The sequence below is a fragment of the Lissotriton vulgaris genome, chromosome 3_1 (assembly GCF_964263255.1).
Source record: "Lissotriton vulgaris chromosome 3_1, aLisVul1.2, whole genome shotgun sequence".
Lineage (NCBI taxonomy): Eukaryota > Metazoa > Chordata > Amphibia > Caudata > Salamandridae > Lissotriton > Lissotriton vulgaris.
Window position 1 is genome coordinate 1,841,135,142 of NC_141689.1, and position 23,822 is coordinate 1,841,158,963.

A 23,822-nucleotide genomic window follows, 5' to 3' on the forward strand; every position below is an offset into this window, starting at 1 on the left:
CACAACAGAACCTTTAGCGAAGAGGAGAAATCCAAGCTCTGGATCTCAGCGCCCAAGAATAAAGTAGCCCCCCAACTAGCACAAACAAAGTTCTGGCTACTACACAGATTGTTTTGGACGCCTGCCCGACTAGCTAAAGCGGGTGCCACCGAATCCGACAAGTGCTGGAACTGCCATAGGGAGAAAGGGGATCTGACACACATAATATACGAATGCCCCAAGGTCCTGGGCTTTTGGAACAAAGTGTATAACTTCATTAACACAATAGTGGGAGGTAACATACAACTAGGCCTAGAAGGAGTAGCCACAGCCTTTCTAGCCCCTGACCTGAAGTCCAAAGAAGATAGGCAACTAGTGGACCTCCTCCTCACAGCAGCTGTCAAGACTATACTAGCGAACTGGAAGGACACTAGAAAAGCAACCTTTAAGAGGTGGTTTAACTGGGTAACCTTCTTAAGAGGCGCAGATAACATCACCGCAAAACACTCAGCGAGCCATACAGCCAAAGTAGCAATGTGGGCCGCCCTAGATTTGCACCTTGGAACCCACGAACATCCCCAGTAGACCTCCAACATCTCCCCCCCCCCCTATTTTCTTTTCTTTTCCTTCTCTCCCTCTCTCTTGAGGGCCAACTACCCAGCCAAGCGATCGACAATCAATGTCACTACTGTACTGTATTGTAATATACTTTAAAAAAAAATGTTTTCAATAAAATACTTTGAAATAAAAAATAAAAAAAACGTCTTTGGGGAACCCTTTGAAAGTCGCTCGCTTTGCCCTGTTCAATTGAAAGCATATATTTATGTCCCAGCACTTTCAAATTTCGCCTGCACCACGCGCTCTAATGCTAGGGTCTTTCGTAAAAGGGGAACAGGTGCACTTAGTTGGTAAAACATCTGCGGTCCCAGCCGTTACAATCAGCAGACGTGTCATTTGCAAGTGGTTAGCAACAGCTGTCAATCCAGAAAGAATCATGACACTGGCATCATCGCGAGGACACGCTTGGCTCGGAAGTCTTGACAGGTGTGCGGACACGCGCAGTTGGTAAAGTGACAGGAGGGTTCGTGCATCGTGTGACGGGATCCCGGGCTCGCCGCCTGCCACATTGCACAAGCCCCTCACAGAGTCGCGTGGTGTTGCCAGGGGGAAGGCTGGCTGGAGCAGCAGCGGGCACGCCCAGTCCCCGCAGGCGTCCCTGTGTACATTGAGAAGGAGGGCGGAGCCGGCTCCTCGTTGAGAAGGGCACACCTCACCTACCCTCCTTCAGGCCTCAACCAACCAGGGCAAGCCGAGGCTTGTCATCGCCAGCTGCAGGTGGCATCGCCTGCGCCCCGCTCCTACCAGGCAGTGTACCTGGCGTTGTGTGTTTCCGTGCGCTATCCTCCTGGGCGCGCGTGGAGAGGTGGTGGTAGCCTGCGCCGTCTTTCTTCGTTGTTGCTATCCCCTGGATGGGCGGAGCCAGTCTGACACCGGCTCCCGGGGGATTGACATGTCATAACCCAGCAGCACAGGCAGCTCGGGGGATTACCTGCCCTGTTCCTCGTGCACCGGAGTGGCTGCCGCCAGCGGGGCACCCTGGCAGGGAGGCTGCCCTGCAACAACGCCTGCCTCCGCGTTCAGAGCAACAGGAGTGTGTCAGCTGGAGAGAAGGGAGCTGCTGGCGTGCGCTGCCCTTCCGACTTCTAGGTATGTCTGCTTCTTGCCAGCGCAGCGCAGGAGCAGTGAAATGTGGGTGGGTGTAGTTTCTTTCTCTTTGTGCGGAGTTCTGTGCACAGGCCAGTGAACATGGGGTAAAATGAAGGCAGCTGGCTGTCAGTGTGAGCGCGCGCTTCAGAGGCAAGGTGACGTACGCGCAGCCAGGCACTGTTCTCTGCACACCACAGCTGTGTTTGTTTTTTGTACGATAACCTATCGCCATAAAAAAAGATGGGCGGAAGTCATCTAGGCTAAATTCCTGGCAGTAAAGTGACCCGCCCCATGATTACTTGCCAACATCTTGAAAAGCGTATTTTGTAACTTTATTTTTATTTTGTCTACAGTCTTAACGTTGATATTGGCTTTGTTTTCTGCAACTAATTTCACATTGCATCTATTTGTAATAACATCAGTATAACATATTTCTAAAGGCAGAGTTCATTAAAGAGGACGTTTGAGTTAAGTACCTTCGAATGTCAGTATTCACCAATTGTGTTTAAACTCATGTGCTCACTTAGTACTGTTTTTCTTTGTAGCTATTTTCACTATAAACATTTAGCTGTTTTATAAAATAGAGTGTACAATGCCTACTTACTGTGACACATCTTGTGTATTAATTTGGCTGCGGCTAATCTTAATTTGTTTATAAGTGGCAGTGAGGTTAAGCTCTATAAAATGATAAAGTTCCCTCTCGTGTAGAAGGTTCTGCCTGTGCCCCCGTGGGTTACACAAGCTGTAATAGCAGCACTGCATAGCCTGTGAGCGTACCTGTAGCTGAATCACTCTCCAAGGGACATCAGAGAGAGTAGTTAGTGAGGGTGGAGCGAAAATAAAACGTTTCATAATGAACAGGAACTGAGCAGAGCTATTACTTACAGAAACTACCCGTAAATAAACAGATTGCACACAGTATGACACACTAAAGAAGAGTAAACACGGTTTAAAGGATACCGACTATATAATCAAAATAACTGGTTTCATTTTAAGTTACTAACTGGTGTATTTGAGAATAGACAGATATGCGCAAGAATGGGTTAATATGTAGGTAGAAAATGACTGAAACGCTTCACTGTTAGTAAAAAAAAAAGTTATCTTTTGTCCTGGAATTTTTTTCTAAAGACAATAGTCTTTTGGAATGTTAGTTGAGACCAGAGACCATTCACGTCAGAGTCTGTGAGAGTAAAATAGATATTTGTATGTACCAAGGGACTCGCGCCGGTACTAGTATTGCTTAGCCTGGTGTGGTCTGAGGGATCTTCCCCTTCCTTGTCTGGCCTGGCAGCGACTGACCTTCCCAGACACAACTAGAAGCAGTCAGTCCTGTGTAGCCTGCTGGAAACAATCCCGCATCACCTGCTGGGGCTCCCCAGGCCTCGCTGCCAGCTGACTACTGCTGCGGCCTGGTTTCCGATTACCTTAGCGGCCGCGTGGCGCTAGGCCAAGGATGGTGCAAGACAGAGCACCGTATGTATGGCCCTGTCTAGTGCAACAGCGACGCTTCCACCAGTAGAGTGTTCAATATTTTTCTTTTTCAAGCCCACGAGTTTAGTTTAATCTGCTTTTTGGACGACTGCGGCATCTTGTCATGCTTTTGTGCAGCAACAGCAGGTCGAACAGGTCGCAAACAACCTTATTTTAGCCAGGGGTGCTGCGTTGGTTCGAGTTTAGTTATTGGGTGTAAGAAGGGCAGGGCCACACTTTCCCAGTAAGTAAGACCTTGTTTGTTTTAATCCTTTCGACACTCAGAGGGTTTGCTTTTTTTTTTTTGGAGGCGGACTGGGAAACATGCCTAAGATTCCATTGGCCAGCTACCGAGTCTATAGGGAAAGAGTGACGCACTAAAGCATACAAAAAGTGATGGCTGGAATGCTTGGATTAATCTCAGAGACTGGTAGTCAATTTTTTGAATACATTAGTGTGTCGCCCCAAGTGGGACGGTAATGTCCAGGCGTGGGTCCCATGCACACTGTGTCACTGGAAGCAAGCGATAAATGGCTGATGAACCATACCTAACTAGGGCGAAACTTATCCAGGGTTGACCTCGCTCTAGTTCAGAGAGAACCTGGCCCGGCAGGTCGGTCTGGACTGTTCCCATTGTAGCAAGGTCAAGACTGATTTGCATAAGCCTGCATTCAAGCTGAGGTGGCTTGGTGTGCAAAATAACAACAGACTGGGATGCAGCTGAGTGATTACCAGTGGCTGAGAGTAAGTCAAACATTCCATTCATCAAGTTTTTGTATACTTTAGTATACAGAAAGAGTGAACACTACATTTTCCTGAAGAAAGGGCACTGTTGGGCCACCTTGCAGCACCCATTTGCCAGTAAAATGCATAGGCTGTATTACTTTGGTTTTCTTTTTTCTGCTGATGACCTGTTTCAAAGAGTAGAGAGCACAGAAAATGGAGAGAACACAAAACCTAAGTTCTTCATCTTATTCACAGTGTTATTTTGTTTCAAGGCTTATGTTTTTTTTAAAAACTTTGTTTTTTGGCATTTACATCTTTCCCTCAGCAATGAACAAACAGCATGTAGATTGGGCTACGGGGAGCGGTGTTCAGATGGTTTGAGTCCTTCCTGTTGGGCCGCCGTCAAACGTTCTGGGCCCCTCCGTTCTCTGCCGAAGTGCCGCCGTTGGAGGTAGGGGTGCCTCAGGGCTCTATATTGAGCCCTACTCTCTTTAACATCTATATGGCACCTCTGGCGGCACTGGCGGAGTCTTTTGGCGCCCAGATCGTTTCTTACGCTGATGACACCCAGCTCCTTTTCACCTGCAAGAAGGGCTCTGACTTCGATGGAGTGCAGATCAGAGGCTGCTTGGGGGCGGTGTTCGAGTGGTTTGAACTTAATAGCCTCAAATGAAACTCAGACAAATCGGAGCTGCTGTTTTTCGGCTGTCCACCCGATCCTAGGTGGCTGTCGTGGTGGCCCCCAGCCATGTTTCCTCCTGCGGCCGCGTCTTCCAAGGCCAAGAATCTGGGAGTGCAGATCGACGATGGTCTCACCTTGAAGCCACAGATTCTCTGTCTTGCTGGGAAGTGTTTTGGCATCCTGAAAATGCTTAGAAAATTCCTTCCGTTGCTATCTCACAACCACAGGAAAGTTACGGTACAGGCCCTGATAGGCTCCAGTTTAGATTACGCAAACGTGCTCTACCTGGGCCTGCCGGAATATCTCCTATCTCGCCTGCAGGTAGTGCAGAATTCTGCTGCCAGAGCCATCTACGACCTCCACTGGAGTTCCAGTGCCACAAATCTATTAAAAAAATTGCATTGGCTCCCTATTAAAAAACGGATTGCTTTTAAGGCGCTCACGCTTGCTTTTAAAGCACTCCATGACTCAGGTGCGAAATATATCAGGAAACGACTGACTTTTTACTTGCCATCTAGGGTGCTGAGGTCAGCCTCCCTGGCCTTGACATCTGTTCCGCCTATCAGACGAGCCCGGATTGGAGGTCGCTCCTTTCATCACCTGGCACCTCAACTTTGGAACTCCTTGCCAGTACCTCTGAGAAAAAACTTTAATCTGCTAGCTTTCAGGAAGGAGCTGAAGTCCTGGTTGTTCGTTCAATAGTTGTTGTGCTCTGTTCATTTGCTTCTGACTTCTGCATCGGGTTTCTTGAAGCGCCGGGACACTCCTCGGAGTAGCTGAGCGCTATATAAAACCGATTTTAACATAACATAACATAACATAACATAACATAACATGTCTGCATAGTCAACTTTATCAGACTTGCAAGTAGAGGCCTCCAATAGACAAGATGAAGTTCTGCACAGCTCAGGGCCAGCAGCTATAAAATAAAATGATATTTAACCCCTTGGCTGCTAGGTGTTTTCCTCTCCAGTGCTGACTTTTTTTCATTATCATTTTACATGACGAGCTCAGCTCGTCATCAGCACAGCTCAACCGTGCCTCATGACGAGCTGAGCTCGTCATGAGCATGGAAGGGGTTAATTATCGTTTTATTTTTAAGCAGCTGGCTCAGTCAGCACTGTAGGCAGGGCAGTGCCGAGGCAGGCGAGGGGAGAGGAGGAGTGCTATGTGCACTCTCTAAGTGCGCATATGTGTTGGGTTGGCCGTCTCAGACCAAAACACACATACACACTTAGGTTTCTCTAAGACTTCTGCATTGAACAGCCAGGCTGGAGAAACCCCACAAACTCCCTGACCTGATCAGAACATCTTTCAGCCCGCTCAGGCCAATCCCCACGCTGCAGAGGGACAGGGAGTCTGATGCAGCCCAGTGCCTGCTGGGACAAGGAAGAGGAAACATCAGGCACAACAACTTAAGGTAATTTTTTTTCCTTTTTATTATTAACCCCCCATGCTCCCCCTGCCATGCACCCCACTCCTCCCCCACCTCACCACTTTTTGTATGTGGCGGCAGCCACTGAACAACACATCTAAAACAATAAGTCAAACTTGGGCAAGAGGTCCACATGTGCATGCGTTCAAATCTCCTAGCAATGTCAGTTGTGTCCAGCACCCAGCCTGTCCATACCTCAGGAATAGGATCAGTGGTTGAAGTGGGAGGGATAGGAGAGGTGTGTTGTTCCCATACTTTTTTAATTTAAGGAAAACATTTCCCCTACTTTTTGTGAAAAGATAACCATCACAGAACAATTAATTCCGAGAGCTGAAATGCTGCAGCTGTAGTGTAAGGCAGGGAGTCTTCCGTGCTTTTGAAACAGAATGTGGGCAAGCCGCTAAACAAGCCTTCTTGCCAGGGTGCCTGATTACCTGAAAGAAATTTACATTTGCGCCATAGGTCAATTTGCAAATGTTAAGGGAGCTCGGATGCAGGTATTGGCTTTAATTAATGGAATCACTTGACACTACCTGATGACACAGAATCTTTTTGAGTGGTTTTGGAAAGGTGTTACCAACTGAGCTATGAAATGTGTGCTTTTTAAAGGCCCACAACAAAGGCCCCTGTGCCTCACGAGCTGCAGGGGCGTGTGTTTGGCCTCTAATTATTCTCCACTGTTCCAAACAGGATTACATTCTGTGGCTCTCTGGTAGCGCAGACCTCTATTAGCGGTTTCATAAACTATGATAGTACCTTTCCCATTGATTAACTTAACTTGCATTTACATTTAAGCTGTGTGTTATTTTATGTGTCCACACCTGAAGTTGAAAGACCGAAAAAAGTTACAGAATATTTAGTATTTTTAGCCACCCTTTTGACACCGACTCCACGTTCACTCGGCCTGCCCCCATTGTGCACAGCATTACAGTGCCCTTACTTAAAAAAAAAATCACTTCGAACTCTGTGTAGGACATCCAGGTTCACAGTCAGCCATCCCTCAACCATACAAAGACTGCCAATGTCATTGCCCAATCATCTGCAAGAAACTGGCGCTGCAGGCCATGCCATTCCTCATCCAGCAGAGCAGATTTCTCAGCCAGTGGCCACTTCTCAACCTCCTGTTTCCACTTACAAGGGGGGGTCCTGGCGATCTCCAGTGGCTACAGTCTGCCAGGCTAGAGCCAAGGCCAGACCCATAAACCGAGCACCCATCCCCAACTCTCAACCTAGGGAGCAGACCAGAAAGGCATACCTCCAAACATAGCAGGGCTGTATGGCCAATGAACGCTCCAGGTCGACCTTCACTGTCCCCAGTAGCTGCCTACACCAGGGCAAGACTAGGTCAGGTGTAAGAAATCAGCATCTACCGCCTGGCAACAGGGATACTTGTAATCAGACCTACCCCATATTGTGTTAAGCCTGTGAGGAGTGAGATACATCATATGAAGGTAATTGAACTGGGTATATCTGGGTGTTACGAGAAACCATCTGTACCCTCTCCAATTCCCTTCCCTAGTCTTTGTGGAGAAGTGTGGCTCAATGGTTAGAGAGGCAGACCCTGATGCAGAGGTCTGGCCCGGGACCAGGGTTCAATACCCGCCTCGGCGGGTCTTGGGCTCATCTCCTCGGACCTGATAATTCTCGCCTCGGTGCCTATTCTAATCATGGGTCCCACTCTGCAACTTTGGGCAATAGCTTATCTCCACAACGGCCCCAACATCGCTGGGATGCCTGGCTTCACCTTGGGAGTGCCAAGGAGTGGACATTTCACAGGGAAAAACCAGGAAGGGTTCCTAAGTGGTATTCGGACAGCACCGGGACACTTCCGTTGGAGGTAGCTGTGCGCTCTACAAATGCCGGCATTTAACATTTTGTTGCTAATGTCCCTAGCGTTCACAGTCCCCCATTGTCGCTTAAGCCACCTCAGATTGGCCTGAGCTTGGAGCAAAGCCTACTTGTAAAGCTAAGAGACCCATTGGCATTCCCCTCCAAAATTAAGGACAATCTGCAGCACCTCGTGCATTTGTGGCTCAGTCTGCCTCGTCTGCCACAGAGCATCTACTGAGTCATGGCAGCATGTGTCAAAAATTCAGAGGCAGGCAGGCAGGCCGGTGTCTACCACCAGCTCGACCAGTGACCACAAGCTACCCTCCTGAAAGCAATCCCCAATTGAAGTTAGTTCAACCGCCATCCACGTGGCAAGTCTCCTTCCCATGAAGTACCCACCTCTGGAGGCGGGAATACCAATCAAAGGGCCCACCATGGCATAGGGCCGGGAGCACCCAACAGACAGCACACTGCCTCCAGCTACACAGGGTTATCTACATCAGCTTATGGAGCGGGCCCAGGACCGGACAACCCCAGTAAAAGGAATATCAATGCCCCTTCACTATGTGGGGCACCATAACACCCTAGTTCCTCCTGATGGAGCCCCACCAGCTATTTGGCTAACCACTGAATCTGAGCCATGGTGTGATACAGCTCTAGGTTGGGGACTCTGAGGCCTCCCTCCCCGCTAGGGCGGTAGAGCATGTGCAGAAAGGCTGTGCATCTGCCCCATCCTATGTCAGTTCCCACATCAAGGTGTCTAGAGTGCAGCACCAGAATCTAGGAATACACAGCGGGAGGTTAAAAAAAATGTATAGCACCCTTCGCAAGAGAATCATCTTAGTGAGTGCTATCCTTGCCATTATGGGAAGTTTTAGTGATCGTCAGAATGTGAAACTGTACTGCAGCATGCGGAGCATCCCCCCAAGGTTGCCCTTTCTGGTATCCACACCCCAGTGATACATTTTCACCCCAAGATATAGGGGGTCCCATGGGCAACAGGCACCTGCATTACCAGCGGAACCCCGCCGTTGTCGCCACAGACCGGAAAGGCGCCCAATAGGTGCTACAGGGAAGCCCCTCCAGGCGATCCCCCGACACGGAGTTACACAAGTATAAAAGCATATCGTCAATATAGAGGGAGATACTATCCTCCCTGTCATGCAGTGGGATTCTCCTCCCTTGCCCTTTACCCTGACAATGCTAGCAAAAGGCTCTATAGTGATCACGAACAACACAGGGGATAAAGGGCAGCCCTGTCGGCTGCCCATGCATATTTTCAAGGCTTATAACAGTATATCTTCATATTGCTTCATAATAGGGAGCAAATCAGTCGGTATTCAAAAAATATGTGTCACCCTGAGAATCTTCTTGGTGTTATATGCTTAATAGATCCCAGCCGTGGAAGCATGATATAATTCACAAGATGAAGCAAGTTTATCAGAATATTTCTGTTTAAGATGTGACAAGCAAGACCCCGGGACTCAATCGATTTTCAATAGAATTTTATAAGATTTACAAGCCAGCCTCACCCCAAAGTTACTGGAACTTTGCAAAGCAGCCTAATCAGAGGGCCAGTTCCCACCCACATTGTGTGAGTCCCTCTCGGTATCTCTCCTGAAGCCAGAGAAGGCTCCCTTCGAGCTTGCCTACTACTGCCCATTGTCCATGCTGGGATACACTATAAGGTACTGAGTAACGGCATAGCGGGCCAACTATACGAGCACATGCCACATCTGGCACACCCGAACCAAAATGGCTTTGTGCCTGGAAGGTCAACCACCCTTAATCCCACCACCTAGACAGAGTGTTGGAGCTTTCTTCAGTCGAGTGCTGGACCTGAAGAAGGCTTTTGCCCCAGTGGATTGGGGGTGTTTGTTTTCAACTTTGACCACCTTTGGCATCACAGGACGAATGCTGGTCTAATACCTCTCATGTACACTGAACTCACAGCATGGGTGAGGATTGGTCAGTGCATTTCTACCCCCTTCCCAGTGAGCAGGGGGATGCAGAAAGGTCTGCTGCCCTCCTTGCTTTTTGCTTTAGCAATGGAGCTCCAGGCCCGAAGACTTGACCACAGGGGCAAGCATGGGGCATACAGCTGAACGGAGAAGCTCAAGTTGTCTTGTATGTGGACGACATGTTAATATACCGACGGGACATTCGGGAGGGTAGAACGATAATACGAACCATATTGCAGGTATTCCGAGCTGCTGCATGCCTGGCTGTAAGCTGGGCTATATCCTGCTTATTTCCATTGCTCTCGGGTTGCCCCCAACAGCATTTCACTGTGGATTCTCATTCACTACAAAGGGAGCCCCACCCATTTCACTACTTGGGGATAAATCTATAAAATATATAAAATGAGACACAGGACTAATATATGGCAATCTCGCAAAATCCATAGCATCACTGCACAACCTGATAGTGTTTTGAAGTACATTGCCACTCACCTTTCAGGGCCAGGTATCACTGGCTAAGATGGTGATGCTACCTTCTTATTGTACTTTTTTCATAATCTCCCGGTCAAAATTCCCAAATCTACTTTTGCATGTTACACTCAGTTTAGGGCGTTTCCTATGGAACAATGGAGAAGGCACATAGCGCTTCATAAACTACAACTGCCTATGGATGAAGGGCGATTGGGAGCCCCAATTTTTTAGCATTGTTATCAGCGCAGCAACGGTGGCGTATGCATTTGCTGGCAAGACGCCTTACAAAAGAACTGGATCTCCTCGACCCTATCCGTGTGCAACAAGTAGTCCAGCATGCCTTCTTACCCTGTGCCCGACTCCCGCTAAATGTTATTGGCCTGCTACAGGTAGCACATAACAGCTTACATCGCAGTTTGCGACTCATGCCGCATATCCCTCGATAGTTGACTGAGATCCCATTGTGCTCCCTTGCTCCCTTTGGTGATATGCTGGGTAGGGCAGGAGTGAAGGCCTGAGGGACATTTGGAGTAGACAAACTAAGGGCCTGGTTCGGTTACTGAGTGTTATTACCTTACGATCAATTCCAAGAAGAGTATGAGCTCCATGCCGGACATTTACTAGCTTATGGTAGTCTGATGGCTATATTAGAGAGACCCTTGGGTATTACAGACACTGAGCCTGCCCAACACACTCTGAGTCAAAGGCTTAATATAATGGGTAGTGGTAGGCTCATTACATGGCTTGTCTGAGCACTAGCATATACCACACAAGACCCACTGGCTGCAGCTCGTAAATGCTGGGAAGGGGATGTGGGAAGAGTACTAACACAGAAAGAATGGGAAGAGGTGGTCTATACCCTTGGAAAATATCTTGGAACGCTAAGTTCGAATACATCCAACATAATTTCTTCCATAGAGCCTATCTTACCATAGCTAGACTACATCAAATGTTTGGATCCTCCCCTGGTTGTCCTAGGTGCCAGCACGTGGGAGCAGACGTGATACACATGTTTTCGATTTGTCCAGGAGTCACGTCACTATGGGAGGAGGAGGTGTTTAGCACGTTGGTTGAGGTGACTGGTCGCACAGATGTATAAATGCGGGAGGGTGCTCTGCTTTGACTGTTTAAGTGCTCCAAGAATGCAAAAGCCACCAATAGATTAATTGATTTAGCACTGTTAGTTACCCATAGATTTATAGCCGTGCACTAGAAGGCCAAGACACTGACAGTTAAAGCAATTTTTTTTCCACATTGCTGCACGGCGACGCTTAAGTGGGGATGGGCTGAAGCAGTGGCGCTTCGGCGAGAGGAGGCTCGTGGACTACTTAATTACCTTATAGCAGTGGATTGGGAAACAATGTTGACTGATTTGAATACGTATATGAGAGTCTGGTTAATTATTGATAGTGCTTCTGTTTCCACTATTGTGCGAATATGGCTGGATTTGTGACTCTGTGACCTCCCTACTGTGCTTATTGTTGCTCTCGGCTTGTATAGGCTGCACTCCTGATGTACTCTGGTGCTGACATTACTATCTGTGCACTTTTACACATATACCAATAATCCCTAGATGCATGCCCCGGAAGTCCTATATGATGCTACACTGCCATGTGTAGACACTCCGGATATTTCAATGACCTCTTGTGGAGATTACAGGGATGAGACATGGAATGGATCCACTGTGATGATTGTAATACTACTGATTAAGCTGACGCTTCCACATGACCTCTTTATTGTTCCACTCTTCTTTCAAGTTTGTATAGTGAACCAGGAGCTCCTATTGATATTACGGTGATGCCATGTTAATATCAGTAATGTGCTGCGAACGCCGATTATATGTATATGTTTGGCCATTGATGAGATTTATCTAAATGTGGTAATAATAACTGCAAACAAAAAATGGCTAAAAAACTCAAGATGGAGATAGGGTTGCACCAAATATATAACCAAATATGCATGGGGCCATTTTTGTTTTAACAACAAAAATGTTCTAACCTATGTCTTCAAGCATGGGAATTGCGGGAGTAGACTGTGGGAGGCCCACCAGCACCATAGGAAATCTATTTTCCTCTTCTGGAGGGTGGTTCAAGTCTACGTAACCCCAATTTCTGCGCATAAAAAGCAAGGGACTCGCCCAAGTTAATTTGTTTAACCAAATTGAAATTATGTGCATTTTACTGTCCTTTTTCTGTTATAAAAAAATCCGTATGTGAGTTTCTGTTGTTTGTATAATATTGACAGGGACTAAAGTTGTAAAAAATGTTATGATAAACTGTCATTATTAGTGTATGCGAACGGATTTGGGTACTTGTCTGCGAGTGCCTTGGTTCTGGCCATTGTCTCCTTCAGGTCCTTGAAAATAGCCACCTTCCCTCCGTTTTAGCTACTTGTGTATTGATTGAAGTAACCCGGCTTTGTGCTTGAAAGAACTGCGGTGCCCCAACAGTAACAGTCCTCTATTGATAATGTAAGCTAATATATGGAGTTATCCAAGTTTGACATACTGTTGATGTGGGTGCTCGTACTCTGGTGTTCTTCAAATTGTTAAAGACTGTCAAGGGGGTGACATTAGGTTCAATGTGTCCACTCCTGTAAAAGGCAGGGCATGCATTCTGTGCCACACTCGGTGCGTGTAGTCCCTTTTCCCTTATCAGGCAGTGTTTGATGACCATGTTAAGATAATCTGGTATATCTCAAGATGCATCTGAAGTTGGAACGAAGCATCTTTCTTTAGCATTTTAAGTAAGAAAAAGGCTGACATTTGAGGATCTTGAGAAGATATGTGGTAGATAATTTTTGCTTCAGCATCTCGTTGTATCATTCACATAAAGGTGACTCATTCCGACATAGGATGGAACGTGGATCTCTGGAAAAGTGTTTGCACTAATAGTTTGTATTTTTCTTAATTTGAATATTTTTAAGGTATATATGTCACAAAATCTTCAAGTATCCTACGAGTGCTGGTAGCACATCTATGTTAGGCAAATACTTGTCTGAAAGTGTCATTTTTTGATCTTTTTATTAGAGAGTCATTAGAGTTTTTGAGGGAGTGCATAAGCATAATACATTTATTGAATGTAGAATTCTTATTAAGGACAAAAAAACAACAAGCGTAGGTCAACACGTGTTTCATGCCTTAAAACATTAGTGTGTTGTTTCTTCAGGGCCTCAGAAGTTATAATCGCTGTGATAATGAATTCAGATATTTCCATCCTACTGCACCTCATCATAGAAGATCGCCTTGAGAGTAGCGGTGTGAACCTTCAATATCAAAAGTTGATTGAAAGGTTAAGTAAGACTACCTGATTTTCCCTGCGTATATCAAAATATGAAGGGCAAACTCCAGTATCTGGAGTGAGGACGTCTTCTTGCAAAATTTTAGTGTAAAACCAGAAATTTAAAGGTAAAAAGCCAGGAGCTATTGCTCGATGGGGGGGTTGCTTTTAGATGGCTGGTGTTTTTCCTAATCCGTTTGTTAATAAATGGGAATTTGGGACCAGATCTGAGGTTATGGATTTTTGAGGGATCAAGGTAAGCTTTTGGGGTGTTTAGAACAGTTTTGAGAGAGGAGAGTACACCCTTTTTGAGGTAGAGATGCATTTGTTATCAGGAGTATGAATGGCATTGGATATGTGGCACATGATGTTATGTTATCCTCTGACGTCACATTATCTACACTAGAGGAGCAGTAAATTATTGAGTATTTGTTGAATTGTGTCAAAATCTATTTATGAAACCTAAAGCACACAAGAGAGGTATTGGATGGACTGGGAAAGAGTGGATTGCTTATCTTTCTTTTATCATAAGCTCTCTCGAGTCTGGAAATGCTATCTGCAAAGCAGAGAGTTAAGCTGGTACCCGTCGTATGTGAATGAGAGGTGATAGCCTCCTGGTGGTAATGTAATGCCTTATGATGGAAACTATTGGTGTGTTTAATTGCTGTGAAAATCGTTTTGTTTATTTTTAATCTATGAACCTTTCTCTGAGGGACTGATAACAGCAGCTTTTTTCACGAGTAGTTGTGCCTTACTCATGGTCTAGGTGTAATGTGCTCGTAAAATTCTTGGAGTAAGAGACACAGAAAAACTTTATGATTTGGATCCTCAATGATTCAAACACTTTTGAATAATTATAAAATGTTAATTTGTCTTAATCAGGGATACAGTAATACTTTTAGGGACAGAGGGTGATGTGGTTTTGTGTTTGACTGAGGAGTTGCAGGAAGATCCATGGTTGAAGTGAGAGGATTTTTTTCAAGAAATCAGAAAGATATTCTGCAGATGTTGGACTCTCTTAGTCTTTAATTCAACAAGGAAGAAGTTAAAGGCAGTGCATAAAGAGGCACATTGAATTTTTGTGTTTTTCTTTTCTCCAGCATTAATTTTGATCCGTGCAGTAGTAGGTTATAGATGCAACAATAAATTGCACATTGATATATTTCAGTTAGCCCATTGCATGTGATTGAAGGGTTTGCACAAACATGGTAGGACATTTATTCTATCCAAGATATTACCTTGTCAAGAGAGAGAGAGAGAATTCAAGAAACGTACATACTGCAAATCACTGCGTAGTCACTGTATAGTGACATTGTTAATAATGTTTTTTCTAAGCCTTCTGATAATAGTTGCCAGTATACTTCTCCCTATATACTACCCTATTTTCAAGCGTGAACAATCTGCTTACAATGTCTCTGCTGAACACACTTTTAGTGAGTTACCTCCACATGAACTGTCCTACAGACTTGCGCTGCGCAACAACACATTCATTAGTATGCTACATCATTCCCATCAGACAAATAATGCTACAAACTGCTGGATATGTGGCCGACTCCCTCCCTACCAGAATTACAAGGGAGCTCTGCCCCTCTTTCCGTACCCGTTCACTCACAATGGCTCCTGTGGTGCATGGTTTAAAATAATTAATTCCTTAGACCCTGATATTGCTGTTTTCGACGGGGGCTGGGTTTGGGGAAACCTGAACTTGGTCCTGCTCGACGTCTGTTATCCTGATAAGGAGGGACTCCCCACTAGAATAGGAACTGATCTAGAAAATGAAGTATATGGATTAGGTAATTACACAATTAGCCTTATGATTCTTACTGTTGAATCCGAAGCTGCACCAGTTCTGTCCGCTATGTCAGTATTACCAGTTACCGGTGAATTATGTGTTAGGAAGAAAGGTTCAATACACTTAGGTCATAGTAAATGTACTACTGTGGTCGAATTCAGTGATCATGGTAAATCGTCCTTTAAAGCTATCCGTCATTCCTATTTTGTTTGTGGTCATACCGCATACATACACCTACCTCCCGACTGGGATGGTACCTGTTACATTGCATTCCTTCTGCCACCTGTTTTTCTAGCTCCTCCTGATTACCACCGAAATGCAAATCTAGTAAAGAATAGACTCAGAAGAGATATCCGACTTGTCGACTACACAGAAACGGCATGGGAGCAATACACCGATTTCAATAAAGGATTCTTTTTCTTTTTAGGCCCTGTCCAAAATAGTAAACTAATACGTAGATTAACTAGAACACTTGAAGCAGTAGTGAATGAAACTGCCTCCGCCTTAGGTAACTTAACCGAAGAGCAGTCCGCCATGCGGGTTGTTGTCCTTCAGAATCGTCTTGTTATTGACGTCATCTTGGCAGATAGAGGTGGAGCCTGTAAGGTCATCGGGTCAAGCTGCTGTGTTTTCATTCCACAAAACGCACCATCTGTATATCAAGCTATTACACGTTTCCATAAAATTGCAAATCAGATACATCAGAATCCAGGCACCTGGACTTGGTCCGGTTGGTTCTGGACAACGTTAACCGCTTGGGGATGGAAGATCCTATCCTTCCTAGGCATAGGCCTAGTCCTAGTATTCAGTTGCTGCCTGTGCTTACAGTGTGGGCCAGCGATTTGTGGACTGTGTACCACTTCATGTATTGAACATTCCAGTTTCCTTTCAAGACGTAAAAGAAAGAAAGAAGAGCAAATGATGTTACAAGAACAAACTGATCGATTCATGAGGATCGATATATCATGAAGGGTCCGTAGGGAACAAGGAGGGAATGAGGAAATATAAATTATATGGTCAAGTTGTGTTCCCTAGCGCGTACCCCACCGTCTCCATGTACCAGCTTAAAGTGCATGTAACTTCCCTCCTGTGCCGGCTATGAAGACGCAAATACATTTGCGTCCAACGTTAACATGTCCTCTTTCAGACCCACCCTGAATGGGTTAAATAGTCCGTTCCTAAGTATGCTATGCCAACGTCTTTTTATAGTGTACCTTACACGTTTTTCAGCTCTGGCAAAGTAGGCCCTGAATTTCTGCCATCTAGCCTTTTTTCTGGCTTCTGACTCCGAAAACCTCAGCCCAGGCTGCCTCTGTACCCGTGAACTCTGACTTACTTCCAGCGCGGCCCACCGCGCTCAGCCTGCTGCCTGCCAAGACTGACTATAACCTTCGAGTTATCTGTTCCGCTCCTCGAAAATACATTCCTGCCTACTAGCTTCAGTAAACATCCCCCTCATCTGCAGAGCAAAGGGCCAACCTGTCTCCGTGCAAGTAATTCATAGCCTCTGTTACCATACTCCCATGGAAGGCCCCATGCCCCACACTTCTCATGCAGACACCCAGGCGCTTATACACGCATCCATAGTCAGTATAGAGTAGCTTCTGCCCCAGAGACCTTTCCGTTCAGATAATATGGTTCCCAAACATCAGATATCAGATATGATAGAAGTACAAGTTGATCTGACATGCCAGACTTCTGTCTCTTTCCGTCAGTGTAAATGTCAAGTCCCCTGCACCCTCCAGTTTCACGTCAATCACACGTCATGCAGCTGCGCGCGCATCCAAGCTTCCGATTTCTGCTGACATTGCAACATTTCTGTTAGTGCCACCCCTTCTGTGACACCTATCTGGTGACGTTTCTAGCACACACCTCTAATTCACGCCTAGTCCACGCCTTCTGATTACGTACTAGTAACACGTGGATACTGTTATCTTGTCTTCTCTCAGCTGTTACGCCTACTATACTGTTTTCTATGACATGAATTAAGTATATAAGCTATGTACTGTCAATAAAATGTAGCGCGCGCTCTCTATCCCTTCTTCCACCCCTGTGGTGGGAAGAACATGATATATTGGTCCTGACCATTCCTTTTGAAGGAATAAAACCCCTAAGAACTCTAACACCACGGACTCTGTTTTTTTCTTTCCGATTTGAGTTATTATTGATTAAGTACTTACCTGCATAGAAATTAAGACGGTAAATTATATATTTACATCAGAAAGGTTAAGTAAGACTACCCGATTTTCCCTGCGTATATCAAAATATGAAGGGCAAACTCCAGTATCTGGAGTGAGGACGTCTTCTTGCAAAATTTTAGTGTAAAACCAGAAATTTAAAGGTAAAAAGCCAGGAGCTATTGCTCGATGGGGGGGTTGCTTTTAGATGGCTGGTGTTTTTCCTAATCCGTTTGTTAATAAATGGGAATTTGGGACCAGATCTGAGGTTATGGATTTTTGAGGGATCAAGGTAAGCTTTTGGGGTGTTTAGAACAGTTTTGAGAGAGGAGAGTACACCCTTTTTGAGGTAGAGATGCATTTGTTATCAGGAGTATGAATGGCATTGGATATGTGGCACATGATGTTATGTTATCCTCTGACGTCACATTATCTACACTAAAGGAGCAGTAAATTATTGAGTATTTGTTGAATTGTGTCAAAATCTATTTATGAAACCTAAAGCACACAAGAGAGGTATTGGATGGACTGGGAAAGAGTGGATTGCTTATCTTTCTTTTATCATAAGCTCTCTCGAGTCTGGAAATGCTATCTGCAAAGCAGAGAGTTAAGCTGGTAACCGTCGTATGTGAATGAGAGGTGATAGCCTCCTGGTGGTAATGTAATGCCTTATGATGGAAACTATTGGTGTGTTTAATTGCTGTGAAAATCGTTTTGTTTATTTTTAATCTATGAACCTTTCTCTGAGGGACTGATAACAGCAGCTTTTTTCACGAGTAGTTGTGCCTTACTCATGGTCTAGGTGTAATGTGCTCGTAAAATTCTTGGAGTAAGAGACACAGAAAAACTTTATGATTTGGATCCTCAATGATTCAAACACTTTTGAATAATTATAAAATGTTAATTTGTCTTAATCAGGGATACAGTAATACTTTTAGGGACAGAGGGTGATGTGGTTTTGTGTTTGACTGAGGAGTTGCAGGAAGATCCATGGTTGAAGTGAGAGGATTTTTTTCAAGAAATCAGAAAGATATTCTGCAGATGTTGGACTCTCTTAGTCTTTAATTCAACAAGGAAGAAGTTAAAGGCAGTGCATAAAGAGGCACATTGAATTTTTGTGTTTTTCTTTTCTCCAGCATTAATTTTGATCCGTGCAGTAGTAGGTTATAGATGCAACAATAAATTGCACATTGATATATTTCAGTTAGCCCATTGCATGTGATTGAAGGGTTTGCACAAACATGGTAGGACATTTATTCTATCCAAGATATTACCTTGTCAAGAGTAGCAATAATGGATAGTAGCTTGGTACTTTGTTCACTATATCTTGGCATCATCGCATTATTACCTTTTGACTCTGCTACCTTATTCCATACATGTTTCTATCTCTATTCTTTTGTGAGGCTGCCTCTCACTTGTTGCCTGACCTATAGTCCATTAAGTTATCTCCCTCCCCTTATTTAGTGCCCCTGCATCTTTGGACTATTTGTCTACCCCTTTAGCTGTCAGTCCTCCATCCAGTTGTCTAATTTCTTATTGCAGGATTGTCATATCCCAGTGTGTTTTGTATTCTCTTCATTATTGCTGTTTGTCTTTTTTTCCCTATTGCAACCAATGCAGCCCTCTAAACTCGTGCATAATGCTAATGCTGCCAAACCAGCCTCAGCTTGACTTTCTGGAAGCCTTGACTCTCTATATTGCCTGGCTCAACCCATTAATATTTCAAGCTCTCTTTTCAAAGTAGTCATACATTTGTTTTATTTGCATTTCAGTGAGTGGCTTCAGAGTTGGGTGGAATTATCCAATTTAACTCAAATCTGTGACAACACCATTAATCACAAAGAGATTGGAAGCATGCTAGAGATTATCCACATTCTAAACAGAGAATTAGCCATGATATTGCATAAAAGCTTGATATTGCAATAGCCAAGTGATTATGTGATACAAATATTCTATTCACCCATTAATTTCTAGGACAAGACAATGATTTTGAACATTTTACGGGTACAGGAGTTTTGGTTACATGAGTAGGTCTTACCTGGCTTTCTTTCAATTGTATTGTTTATGTAGGGACCTACTGGCAAAATATCAACAGTACTGTGATTCAGAAGTGCCTGCAGCCATGATAAACTGATCAGTATATCACTTCTATGCCTTCCTATGGAAAGGAATGGAATGGCTCCTAGATGGTTATTTATCTTTGATCTTCCCAAGATCAGTGAAATAGTTTTCTGTTGAAAATGTGAATAATGTATCTCTTATACTTTCTGACATAAGTTGAAAACAAAACTGTTATTGACAATTATAATAGAGCATTGGTTGTGTTTCTGTCATCTAGTTTGTGGTAGGTAGAAAGATATTATCTGTAACTGGCAATTTTCTTCTATTGCACGTTTTTACAACATCCCTTGAAAACAAATCAGTTACAGTTTTTTAACAAAATAATAATTGTTATAAGCAAGTATGATTAAATTGGCATTCTTTACAAAGCTTACAAATAACTCTATGACCTATTTATCCATTACTATTAAATGTTTTCCAAATTTACCTGATTCTGTGCAGCATCGACCCAGTTTAGCTGGTAACATGCTTTCAGCATACCATTGAGCTGATTTACCAAGATTTGCTAAAACCTTCTATATTTAATTTACCGGACAGCCTTGGCTTTTTAAGTGAAGTAGTTCTCTTTAATTTCTTTTCTGTTTTACTCTATATCGTATCTAAAAATGGATTTATAATTTCAAGCCCACATTCCCTGTCTTTAAAAAAGAGATCTCTGTTTCTTTAATAGTCTTTTGCTTGTTTTCCCATGTGGATACGTCTGTCTCTTAAGTGAGGTCCCCTGGATCCCCTTCTCCTGGGTAGAGAACAAGGTAGCACTCAGAATCCACTGTGACTCCCCAAACCCATTATTTGTTAAAATCCTTTAACCTCTTTCTATGCCCTTCCTTTTTCTCTCAACTGCCTTCCCCTTTGCATCAACTCTTGCACTTGAAGAGAAGGCAACAGTCTGGATACTCATTAACTCTTCAACGGCATTCAGCTGCCTTCTCTATGAATGATCTTTATGTAGTGAAAGGAGGAAGAAGTGTCTCATCCTTGGCCTTTCTCCAGCTTTATGATTGGCCTTTACCTGGAGGGTAAAGGTGTCTAAGCACAGGATTTAATTCTGGGTAATCCAGGTGGCCATCCTTTCTGAGCTGGAGCAAATTCAAAATTAAGTCTTCCCATTTTCCTTTTTCTGGGATTTATGGCATCCCCATCATTGCTTTCTGAAGCTGTTTGCCAATGTCTTCCCCTAGAGATACTTGAAGACTGATTCAAGGTTAATAAAGAAGGCTGTCTCCCTGATCTCGGTTCTCATACCAGAGACCCACCAACAGGTGAAGGCTGGTCATTGTACTTCATGAAAAGCAACTTTAGGGTATCAAAGTCGCCAATGCCGACACGTATATTGGGACTTGTATGCACCTCATGCTTGTTTGGGATTCACTCTCTCCATCTGGTTTAAATCACCTTAGCATTGGGTTCACTCTTTTGTATGTGTAAACCCTGGATGTGGTGTTTAGGAAGCAGAAACATACAGCAGATGACGGTTATCCTGAACGTCAACATTTTCCCCAAGTAGAGGGTATTCTGCTATATTGGATAGTCTTGATATCAGCTGATACATTGCATGTCTTTAACCACTAACCAGCCAATTTTAAATTCTGCTATATTGGATAGTCTTGATATCAGCTGATACACTGCATGTCTTTAGCCACTAACCAGCCAATTTTCAATCATCCTTCGCTAATTCATTTCTTCTTTATAGTTCAGGACATCTGGATATCATTGTGATATTAACCTTCACTGAATTTCTGGCCCTGGAGCTTTTGTGTAGGTTTACACAATATGAATAATCTTTGATCAAATCCTGCATTACAAGCTTCAAGGTAGCATGCTTGCAAGTCAACACAACTAGCATTTTAAATTTGCATCCAATAGTAATTGATAGAACATAAAAAAAATGATCATTGTAAGAGGGTCATCGAGTTAGAATACTCCAGCACAGCCTACAGTGGGAGTCTCTTTAAACACAAAAGTGCAAAGCAGCCAATTTAAGGCCTAATTTTGGTCTTGTCGGATGGGATACTTCTTCAGAGACTGGACCGATATTCCGTCTGCCGTATTACAAGTGCATTATATCCTACAGCACTTGTAATATGGTGGAGCGTATATCTGTCACATTTGTGACTGGGTACTGAAGAACCGGGTTTTAGAACCCAGCGGCGCCAGGGGAACGCCCGATGTCTTCGGGTTCACCTGTCTTAGAATACAAAGACACAGGATACTTCTTGGTGACGTCAAAGACCAAGTTTATTGGCTGCAACCAGGAACAGAGGTCTACGAAGCACAACACGGGTGGTTCGCTAGAGACTGCACAAATTCATAGAGCGAGACATCGTCTTTTATGCCAAAAATCACATTCCTGGCTAGCATCAATTACATACAAACTGACCATTCACATGGTGACATTTCAAACATATCGCATGACGACAAACCCACTTTCCGTTGTCCAGCCCACCAGAAATGACAAAGCAAAATCCAACATTCCTGCTCGGACAGGCCGGACGAACCCATAATAAAAGACCTCAACCCAAATCATAAATTAAGCCATAAAGGAAGGAACAGAAACCGATGAGAAGCAAGATAGAAGGGTGTGTGCATGTACCATAAACTCAGCAATGTCCTGCTCTTTGATCTCTGTCTGACCAGCTGCCTAACAAGGAACTGGCTCAACGAGGTCAGCCTCGGGCAAGGGAGTCAGCTCGTTCAGGTCACACAAAAGTCAGCTAAAGGTGTATGTGTCCCCAAGGACTCGTTCGGCCGTAGTCATCGGCCTATGTGAGGGCAACCACAAAATGGCTGCCGTACACAAACTGGAACCCGAAGGTTCGAACTAAGCATGGGCGGAAAATCCGTTTCGCTCGCGGATTTTGCGGATTTTCGGTAAATTCGCAATCCGCGAGATTCGGGAATCTCCCGCAAAATCCGCAAATCCGCGAGCAGCGGATTTTATGGCTTGCTCGCACTGTTCGCGTGAGTTCGCGGCTTCCCAGTACAACTTCGCGCCCCGCGAATAAGCGCAAAATTGCAGAAATACGATCTTAGCAAAACTGAAACTACTTACCAGGTTCAAAAGTTCAGGCTCATCATTAGTAGCCATTTCCTGTAGTGCTTCCTGAGGGGCCCCTCCAGAGTTCAGTTGCCAGTTGCAACTATTATGTGACCCTGCTCTGAACCTCAGAATAGTTACACATATGCCACAAAGGTCCTGAATTACAGCTAAGGGAGACAAGCAGGAGCCAGGCTGGAAGTTCAAATCCATTAATCAGCCCCTAATTCATTATTGTCAGTTGGGGCAGGGCAGGTGTTGTAAATCATTTTGCAACAATGAAAGCACTTAGCAAGTGCAAAAGATCACTAATCAGGAAGCACTAAGGAAGCAGGTGCCAGCTAAAAAAATATTCTGTGACACATTAATCAGCCCCAAATTAATTCAGGTCACTTGAGGCAGGGAAGGTGTGCTTGCTTTGCCACAATAATGTACACTGACTGGACAACCAGAGGGTGCTGTGATGAAACAGAGGGTGGCATGGGTGGGCCAGAGGGTGGCATGAGTAGTCAGAGAGTGGCAGTGGTGACAGAGAGTGGCAGTGATGAAGAAGAGTGTCCCAAACAGGCTGGACACGTAGAAACAACAAGTTCGCGAAACTTGCGACCCGACAGGTAAGTTCGCGTTTGCGAAATTGTACAAAACCCTCGCGAACTGGCAGAAACCCGCGCGAACACACAAAAAAAAAATCCGTAAATTCGCGAAAATTCGCGGATTTTGCGAATTGCGAGTTCGCAAATCCGCAAAATTCGTGAACGCGAGATTCGCAAAATTCGCCCATGCTTAGTTCGAACGGAATCCATGAATACACAGTGTTTCCATTGATTGATTATGACGAAAACACTCTTACATGCCGCACTCGTCATTTGCGGTCCGCTGATACCAAAATTATCTTTATCCGACGACCTTTATTGAACAGGTTCAGAATCACGGAACCTCAGTATCTCATCCGCCAATACCTAAATCGGGCCCTTAGTCTTTAATCTTGAACTCGAGGGAACATGCTAAGCCAGCTCTCATATGATTCACTTTGAAGATGTATGCATACATGTATTTGTTTGGGGTCATGAACAACTCTACCTTCGACAGCCCAAGTGAAAAAGGCTATAATGACTTTCTACATGATTCAGCGGCTGTTTAATGCAAGACAGTTTCA

At 44.5% G+C, this 23,822-nt stretch overlaps 1 protein-coding gene across 2 annotated transcripts in view; it reads left to right on the forward strand.

The window, feature by feature from the left end:
- Window positions 1–1,212: 1,212 nt before the first annotated feature.
- Window positions 1,213–23,822, forward strand: part of FHIP1A (FHF complex subunit HOOK interacting protein 1A) — a 392,657-nt gene continuing 370,047 nt past the window's right edge. Inside the window, exon 1 of one of the 2 annotated variants that reach the window (XM_086962295.1) lies at window positions 1,213–1,686. The gene's annotated coding sequence lies outside the window, so the exon portion shown is untranslated. The remainder of the gene's footprint in view (window positions 1,687–23,822) is intronic. The other variant, XM_086962294.1, reaches the window with a different exon arrangement.